Here is a 9,688-nt window from a genome sequence, read left to right as displayed (position 1 = left end):
CTAGTGCACGGTGCTCAACACAAGCACATCTAAGCATGCACCTGAGAACATTGGGCAGTGGAAATGTAGCTTTAGTGGCCACCTGAAAGTTCAGATCTGCATCTAATGGACTACCATTAGTTGGAGATGCAAGAAGTCGGAGTCAACAAGTAGAAACACACCAGCAAATGGCAGTTAATGTCTGAAGGTCAACCGTGATGGAGGGAAATTGTCATTCTGCTTTAGATCTAGCAGGTTTGGGTCAAATAACTGATAATGTAACTTTGATTAATATGTCTGATTAAGTAGAAAGGCATCTTTGGGATCTTAAAGAGGGATTTACTTAATTATTTACTTAAAATACTCACTGACAAATTGTAATCCTGCTAGCATCCTAATACCAAATAGGGCCACAACCTCTTAATTGAACAAACCCTATGATCTTACCAGCTAGCACTAACTTTTTAGCAAGTCCCCATTAGAGTACAGGTAATGGTATATCAGAACCAGACCTTTTTCAACCATTGCTTCTCTTGGCTCATAAAAAAGTTAAGAAAGTAAAAATTTTATGTTAAGAACAAACAACTGATTCATAAAGAATAAAAATGTGTTTTGAAATATGGCCACAATAATTATTCCAAATCTGTAACCTATCTGGAATCTATTAAAACTATTAAAATCCACTTTATGCCCTTGCAGAATTTGGATTTATTTACATTTTTATTCAAAGTTTCCATTCTTTTCTGGAGTGATTTATTTTTTTCCCACAATTTTGCTTAGAGACAATATTGTACATAGGAATTAATAATTGTTTTGAGTTGCCGCCAGTTAACTGTAGGATATAGGAACTATCTGTAACCCAGCAGCAGGAATTTATAAGAACTGGCGGCTGGCCTTTCCAAACATTTCTGCTCCCTACGACGCATGGCTTTGATACTTGATTGGTATAAAGGGACCTTACATAGAAAACTCACAGAAGAAACTACTGGAGCAAGGTCTCAAAGTTAAAAAAATAGGGGTGACGGCTAACAGCCAAATAACCAACAATGACCGAAAACACATTAATTTGTAACTCCAAAAATGTGATATATATATATATATATATATATATATATATATATATATATATATATATATATATATATATATATATATATGTCTGTGTTTAGGTTAGGAAATAGATTTTGGTATTTAGCTCAAGGGCCCCCTCTGTCCCAGTGGATAGACTGTCTCAGAGCCCCCCAAAACTGTAGTATTTTCTGGGATACTGCCAGCACCTTGCAAAGGAGCATACGGACAACTGGAAATATATAATCTAAATGCATAGCTGAAAACATGGTGCACACAGCAAGGCTTCACCTTCCTTGAACATTAAACTATCTATATAGGCAGGATGGACTGCACTTAAATAAAAAGGGAACCAATCTACTCGGAGAAAGGATCCTCAAGGAAGTTCAGAAGCATTTAAACTAGAAAGGAAGGGGGGGAGAAATCAACAAAAAAACAGAAAGTAGACTACATCAAAACAAGGGCAACAACTTGGGTAAGACAGCCATTAAATGTATTTATCTAAAAGTCTCAGAAACAAAATGATATAACTTGAAGCTATTGCACTAACAAGTAGCTATGATGTGATAGGTATTACAGAAACTTGGTTATCCATGAGTGATGGAGATGAATATAATATTCGTGGATATCCACTGTATAGGAAAGACAAGCAGGACAGAAGAGGAGGAGAGGTAGCGCTATACATAAGAAACAGTCTTGAAGCCCAGGTGTTAAATCTGGAAGAAAAAAACAATGCAGAATCAATATTGGTCAGAGTATTGGACAAAAATTCAAAGGCCATAATAATAGGAGCATGCTATAGACTGCCAAATTCAGGCACCGAGCAAAATAATCTGCTATATAATGACATTAGGAATGCATGCAGCAAAGGAGAAGCCATATTAATGGGGGATTTCAACTTCCCCCATATAAAATGGGAAAACCTGAAGGGGAGAATGACAGATTAAATTAAAATGGTGGAAATGACAAATGACTGCTTCCTAACGCAATTTGTTAAGGCACCGACTAGAGGGGAGGCATGCATCAATTTAGTCTTTTCAAATAACGAAGACAGAATAACTAAAACAGAGGTCAGAGAACCACTGGCAAACTCAGACCACAACATGGTCTCATTTTAAGTGATTTTTAAAACCCCAAAAGTAATAACTAAAGCTAAGGTTTACAATTTTAGAAAGGCAAACTATGAAGGTATGAAACAAAGACTAACAGAAGTAGATTGGAGTAAAATAGAGAAAATATCCACAGAAAAAGGATGGCTGTTTTTTAAAAATGTAGTACTAGAGGCACAAAACAGTTACATCCCTAAAGTAGAATCTAAAACATAATTGCCAAAATGTTTTAATAGAACAATTAAAAAAATGTTAAGAGAAAAAAGGCATGAGCGTTGCTAAGGGGGCTAAAACCAATTTTTTTCCAACATTATAACAGCAACTAAAGATTCATAGAGGAGGTACAATGTCTAAGAGATACAAATGGCAAAATCATAGACGAAGAAAAAAAAAACACAGCAAATATATTAAATGATTACATTTCAAAAGTTTTTACAAAGAAAGGATAAGGGCAACATGCCCCACATGTTGACCTGTTCTTATCCAGTTTTGAATAACTTTCGCATAACAGAGGCAGAAGTGTTAAAGGGACTAGGAACTCTTAAAATAAACAAATCCCCTGGGCCAGATGAGATCCTCCCAATAGTATTCAAAGAAATGAAAGAAGTTATTTACAAACCGCTAACCAAGATCACGCAACAATCTCTTAGCATGGGTTGTGTACCGACAGACTGGAAAATTGCAAACGTAATACCGATCGACAAAAAGGGAAGCAAAACCAAATCAGATAACTTCTATTATATGTAAACGTATGGAAACTATAATAAGATCCAAAATGGAACATTACCTATATGGTAACGGTATCCTGGGAGACAGTCAGCATAGTTTTAGGAAAGGGAGATCGTGTCTAACTAACCTGCTTGATTTTATTTGAGGATGCAACATCGATAATGGATAATTGCAAAGCATATGACAAGGTTTATTTAGATTTCCAGAAAGCTTTGGACAAAGTTTTATATAAAAGATTAATTCTCAAACTGAACACAGTAGGGATTCTAGGAAATGCTTGCACATGGATTATGGAGTGGTTAACATGTGGAAAACAGAAAGTACTGATTAGAGGAGAAACCTCAAAATGGAGTGAGGTAACCAGTCGAGTACCACAGGGATCAGTATTAGGTCCTCTGCTATTCTTAATCTACGTTAACGATTTAGATTCTGGTATAGTAAGCAAACTTGTTAAATTTTCAGACACCAGGAGTGGCAAACACCGTTGCAGCAGCAAAGGTCATTCAAAATTATATAGACAGCATTCAGAACTGGGCAGACACATGGCAAAGTACATTTAATAGAGAAAAGTGTAAGGTACTGCACGCAGGAAATAAAAATGTACATTATAAATATCATATGGGAGATACTGAAATTGGAGAAGGAATCTATGAAAAAGACCTAGGAGTTTTTGTTGACTCAGAAATGTCTTCATCTAGACAATGTGGGGAAGCTGACAAAAAAGGCCAACAAGATGTTTGGATATATAGTGAAAAGCGTTAAATTTAAATCAAGGGAAGTAAGGTTAAAACTTTACAATACTTTAGTAAGACCTCATCTAGAATATTGTGTTCAGTTCTGGTACCCGATCTGATTGAGATCAATCGATTGAATGGGATGTTATCAAGCAAAAATCATGCCATAGGAATGGCAACAGGTAGAGTAGGTACGGATTAAACACTTTAATGGACATCAGATGTAGTAGCCACTAGAGGGCGCTAAAAAGCGGTGTTGAAATAATAGTAAAAATTACTTTCATAGTATGCAAAGAGTGACCAGAATTATTCCGGGTTTAAAAGGTATGTCATATGCAGACAGGCTTAAAGAATTTAATCTATTCAGTCTTGAACAAAGAAGACTACACAACGATCTGATTCAAGCATTCAAAATCCTAAAAGGTATCGACAATGTTGACCCAAGGGACTTTTTGGACCTGAAAAAAGAAACAAGGACCAGAGGTCACAAATGGAGATTAGATAAAGGGGTATTCAGAACAGAAAAGAGGAGGATTTTTTTTACAGAGAATTGTGAGGGTCTGGAACTAACTCCCCATCCTGGGATCCTTCAAGAAGATGCTTGATGAGAGTCTGGGATCAATAAGCTGATAGCAACCAAACAAGCAAGATGGGCCGAAAGGCCTCCTCTCATTTGTAAACTTTCTTATGTTCTGGAGTGGGCAATATCCAAGTGGATAGACTCCCTCAGAGCCCCCTAGAGTGGGCAATCTTCCAGGGTGTGAGCATATAGGATAAATTCCTAGCCAATGAAAGTGTTTTTTGAGCCAAAAACCTTTATCTGAGCTTGGGAGTAAGCCTATAGTTGTTAAGGTTTTAAAGCTCTGCACCACAAATATGTATTGCAAGTGATAATTTATTTGGCAACAATGATATGGATCCAAATTTGAGATTACCCAGGAATCCACGACAAAGTCAAACTGAATTATTCTAATATATTACAGTTCATTGGGAATTGTTTTTACTAAAAAACATTTTCTTTCCCTGCCTGTATTTCTTCCAAATTGGGCGGTTGCCTGCATGATGTTATTTGAAGCACTTGTCATTGATAAAAGCCTTTCTTTTAACAAAAGGTTGACACATTTCTTTATTAATATTTTTGAATGTGACTGTTATAATTAGGGCTTGAAGTTTTGGGGTTTTATTTTTGATCACATGACATCCCTTTGAACTTATTTTGAGCCGATTCCGTTACCTAATCAAATTCAGAAAAAGCTGTTAATTAAAGCAGGGTTGAATAATATCTACCTAGAGTTCTAGATGGGGCCATGCTTGAGAGACTGGCTGATGGATTTCCTGTCATCATGCATGAGAAACAACACAATACCAGAAATGCTGGAGACGAACTCATGTGATAGCAATACTCAAACCTGGTAAGAATGCTGACAATCCTGCTAACTATAGACCGATATCTTTACTATCAGTTGTTTATAAACTGTTGGAAAGACTGATCCTAAATAGGATTGTTGACATCATTGACCCACAGTTACCACCAGAACAAGCCGGTTTCCGTAAAATTCAATGTACCACTGATCAGGTGGTAATGCTCACTCAAGATGTTAAGGATGCCTTTCAAAGAAGGGAAAAAGCAGGCAATGTGTTGATGGATCTAACAGCTGCATATGATACCGTATGGCTGAAAGGACTAGAGCACAAGTTACTCAAGATGACCCCAAATAGAAGGGTGGTGGCTTTGATCACTAACATAGTATCAAATAGGTTCTTCATCTTCTCTACTAATGGAGGAGATAAAAACAAACCTACATGTCTGCGCAATGGGTTACCACGAGGATCAGTGCTAGCACCACACACACACACTGAGTGTGCAAAACATTAGAAACACCTGCTTTTTCCATGAAATAGACTGACGAGGTGAATCCAGGTGAAAGCTATGATCCCTTATTGATGTAACTTGTTAAATCCAATTCAATCAGTGTAGATGAAGGGGAGACAGGTTAAAGAAGGATTTTTAAGCCTTGACACAATTGAGACATGGATTGTGTATGTGTGCCATTCAAAGGGTAAATGGGCAAGCACAAGATTTAAATGCCTTTGAACGGGGTATGGTAGTAGGTGCCAGGCGTGCAGGTTTGAGTGTATCAAGAACTACAACGCTGTTGGGTTTTTCACACTCAGCAGTTTCCCTTGTGTATTAAGGATGGTCCACCACCCAAAGGACATCCAGCCAACGGCAGGCCAGTGGTCGAAAACGGTTCATTGATGAAAGAGGCCAAAGGAGGCTGACACGAATTGTGCATAGAAACAGAGCTACAGTTTAGTACAACATTGGTGCCGAGACCCATAAAAGAATGCACAACTCATCATACCTTGACACGAATGGGGTATGGCAGGCAACGATCTAACAGAGTTCCACTTCTTTCAGCAAAACACAAGAAACTGCAGTTGTAGTGGGCTAAGGAATGAAAACACTGGACACTGGAGGATTGGAAAAACATTGCCTGGTCTGATGAATCCCGGTTCCTGCTGTTTCATGCTGATGGGAGGACTAGGGTATGGAGAAAACTACATGAGTACATGCATCCATCATTCCGCGTTTCAACATTGCAGGCTAGTGGTGGTGGTGTGATGGTGTGGGGTGTGTTTTCATGGCAAACATTGGGCCCCTTGATAAAAGTGGAGCAACATTTGAATGCCACAGGATATCTGGACATCATTGCCAATCAGGTGCATCCCTTCATAGCAGCAGTGTATCCATCTGTTAATGGATTTTTTCAGCAGGATAATGCCCCATGCCACAAGGCTTGGATTGTCCAGGAATGGTTCCATGAACATGACAGTGAATTCAGTTTACTGCAGTGGCCTGCTCAGTCACCAGATCTCAATACAATTGAGCATCTGTGGGATGAGATGGAACAAGCTATTCGGAGTAGAGATCCACTACCAGCCAACTTGACACAACGGTGGGAAGCATTGGAGTCAACACGGCCAGCATCCCTGTGGAACGCTTTCGACACCTTGTACAGTCCATGCTCCAACGAATTGAAGCTGTTCTGAGGGCAAAAGGGGGTGCAACTCAATATTAGAAAGGTGTTCTTAATGTTTTGTACACTCAGTGTATATATATATATATATATATATATATATATATATATAATATATATATATATATATATTATATGATATTTCACCCACCACAGCAGAAATTTATGCCTACGCAGATGACTTGGCCTTGTCCATCTTTGGAAAATCCATTCCAATAATTGAAACTGCACTGTCCAGGGACATGAATATAATAGCCTCCTATCTGCATCAATGGAGACTCAAGCTTAGCCAAACAAAACCAACTGCATTGTTTTTCCATCTGAACAATGCAATGGCTCGCAAGAGGATCAAGATTAACCTGAATGGAAATGAACAGACAACCCAGTGTACCTGGGAGTATCTCTGGATAGGAGCATTACCTGCAGAGAACACTTATTGAAAACATCTAAGAAGGTCAACTCTCGCGTTGGTGCTATCAGGCAATTGGCAAGAACCACCTGAGGTGCCAATTTAATTTCCTTGAGGACATCAACACTCACACTAGTATATGCATCTGCTGAATACTGCTGTCAAGCATGGGGCCACAGTACCACGTTAACAAAGTTGACGTTGCCCTAAATTCAGCAATGAGAATAGTTGCTGGGTGTGTAAAATACACTCCTGTCGACAAGCTGCCAATACTATCAGGCACACTACCTTCACAACTAAGAAGGCAAAAGACAACTCTTGATCTTGCTAAGCAGGCTCAACAAAACCAGGAGCAACTGTTTCATGAAGTTATGGATCAACCCATACATAAGAGGCTAAGGTCAAGAAACACCTTCAGACAGGAGGCAAAAGGACTGTTACAACAGTGTGGAAGTGGGAGCAGCACCCTATTGGCACGTGAAAAACACAACAATTGGGATGATGCTGATTCTCGTCTCAAGCGTTTTCTAGGTAGCCCAATATCCTATCCACCTGGGTACAAGCTTCCCTGAAACCTATGGGCTAAACTAAATAGGATTCACTCTGGAGCTGGACACTTCAATGCCACACTCTATAAGATGGGTTTGAAGGACAGCCCAATGTGTAACTGTGGTGCAGACAGCTGACCACCTCCTAGAACATGTAGCACACTCACAAATCCAAGATGAGGACTTGGCCATTGTCAATGAAGATGCTGCCTAATGCAAAGGACTCAAAAAGAAGGTTTTAAATCAGGGACTGCAGAAAAAGAAAAGTTGTCAGAATGTAACAGGATGTGAATACATTAGACTGTCACAGGAATAATAATCCTGTTGAATTTATTTACAAATAATGATAATACAAAAAGGTGATGTAGGTAAGCTTTGACTTTTTTTGCACTGTTTGATTGCAGGTTAGATTATAGAATGCAAATGGAAAAGACAGCAGCTCTGGTTTGAATAAAATTAAATTCATTTTTACAGATTTCATAGTGCAGGTGGAAATGTGACAGTAGAATTTATTTTCATCCATCTTTCATAGTTACAGTTTTATAGAAAAAAATACCTATGTGTGGTTTTGGATGTGCTTGTTGGATATGTGAAGTTGTCTTTCAAAATACAATATTAACAATAAAACCTTACCTTATATAACACGTTAGATTTTTTTACAACACTGGTATCTACAGGCAAAGTTGTTAACACTTTGCAAAACTGGCTCAAGATTGCCCAGATTTTTTTTGGATTGATTTCTCACAAACAGAATGCCAGGAACATATGTTCATATATATCATACTAGAAAAGTTACAACTGGGGCAACTACAGCAATAAACAACTACAGCAAACAATAACAATGCTAACAGGCAATACAGAGGTGTGTATTGCTTCGTTGTAATCCACGGGTTGGCCCCAACATAATAACAGTCCCGATCTTTTACACCCACACGTAACAAACATAATCACAGTGCATGCTCTAGCGCCCGTAGTGCAAATACAGTTTATTGTGAAATCACTAGTATAGGGAATTGGGGGACATGCTGTAGGAGCTTTATATCCGAGGCATGTTATAACAGTGAGCCAAGTAGCAACGGAGCACTGTATATATAATCACAGAACACAAACCTCCACTAACACCCTTGAACACCTATTTTGTACACCCGTGGCTGGCTCCAGCCACATTCCCATGTGTTTTGACAGGGAGAAATTGAACCCCCTCCCTGCCAACCCAATATTCCCCACACCAACACACACACATGCACCAGGCTTTCACCCTGCCACTCTGCCACAGGTTGGCAGATGAAGAAGACACAGCTTCTGTAAGAAAGTATCCTTGATTTGTAAAACTCCTCCAACAAACAAAGGATTTTTCTTCCTTTTTATAGAGCTGCGGTGGGGGGCGAATGTTACTGACATGCTTAGGTTTTCATTTTTAACTGAATGATTTTGTGGTTTGTACCGAGATAAAGCATCACATTTTAAATATGTAGCACAGTAGAGCACTTGTTATTTGTAGTAGTATAATTGTTTAATGTACTTTTATTCCTCATGTTTTATAGATATGTTTTGTAGATGTGTTTTATAGATGTGTTTTACAGATGTGGTTTGTAGATGTGTTTTATAGATGTGTTTTATAGATATGTTTTGTAGATATGTTTTATAGATGTGTTTTGTAGATGTATTTGATAGATGTGTTTTGTAGATGTGTTTTGTGGTTTATTTTGCACTATTTTTCTTTTGTTTTTCACTTAATTCTTTATTCAGAATTTAATTTATATGCATGGGTCGAATGTTGCCAGCCACTAATTTTATTAACGAGGTGCCACATTAACTAGACAGAGAAATGAACAACATCTGCATTTAATGATATGTGGGGTTCAAAAGATGAGATGAGAAGGGAAGGGAAGGATTGAATTGGATTGTTTTAAAACCAAGTTCAGGTTCTAGAGAATTGTTTTAATGAAACTTTGCAGCAGACAAGCATTTCTTAAGCATATTTTACTGATATTGAGTGTTTGATTTCACAAGGTGGCCGCCACACCTCCTCTGGATGCTTTACCTTGTCTCTTGCCAAGCTTGCGAAAGG

Source organism: Polyodon spathula, chromosome 5 (genome assembly GCF_017654505.1).
Source record: "Polyodon spathula isolate WHYD16114869_AA chromosome 5, ASM1765450v1, whole genome shotgun sequence".
In the NCBI taxonomy this organism is placed as follows: Eukaryota; Metazoa; Chordata; class Actinopteri; order Acipenseriformes; family Polyodontidae; genus Polyodon; species Polyodon spathula.
The sequence above is the reverse complement of the archived record's forward strand: the minus strand, read 5'-3'. Positions refer to the sequence as shown.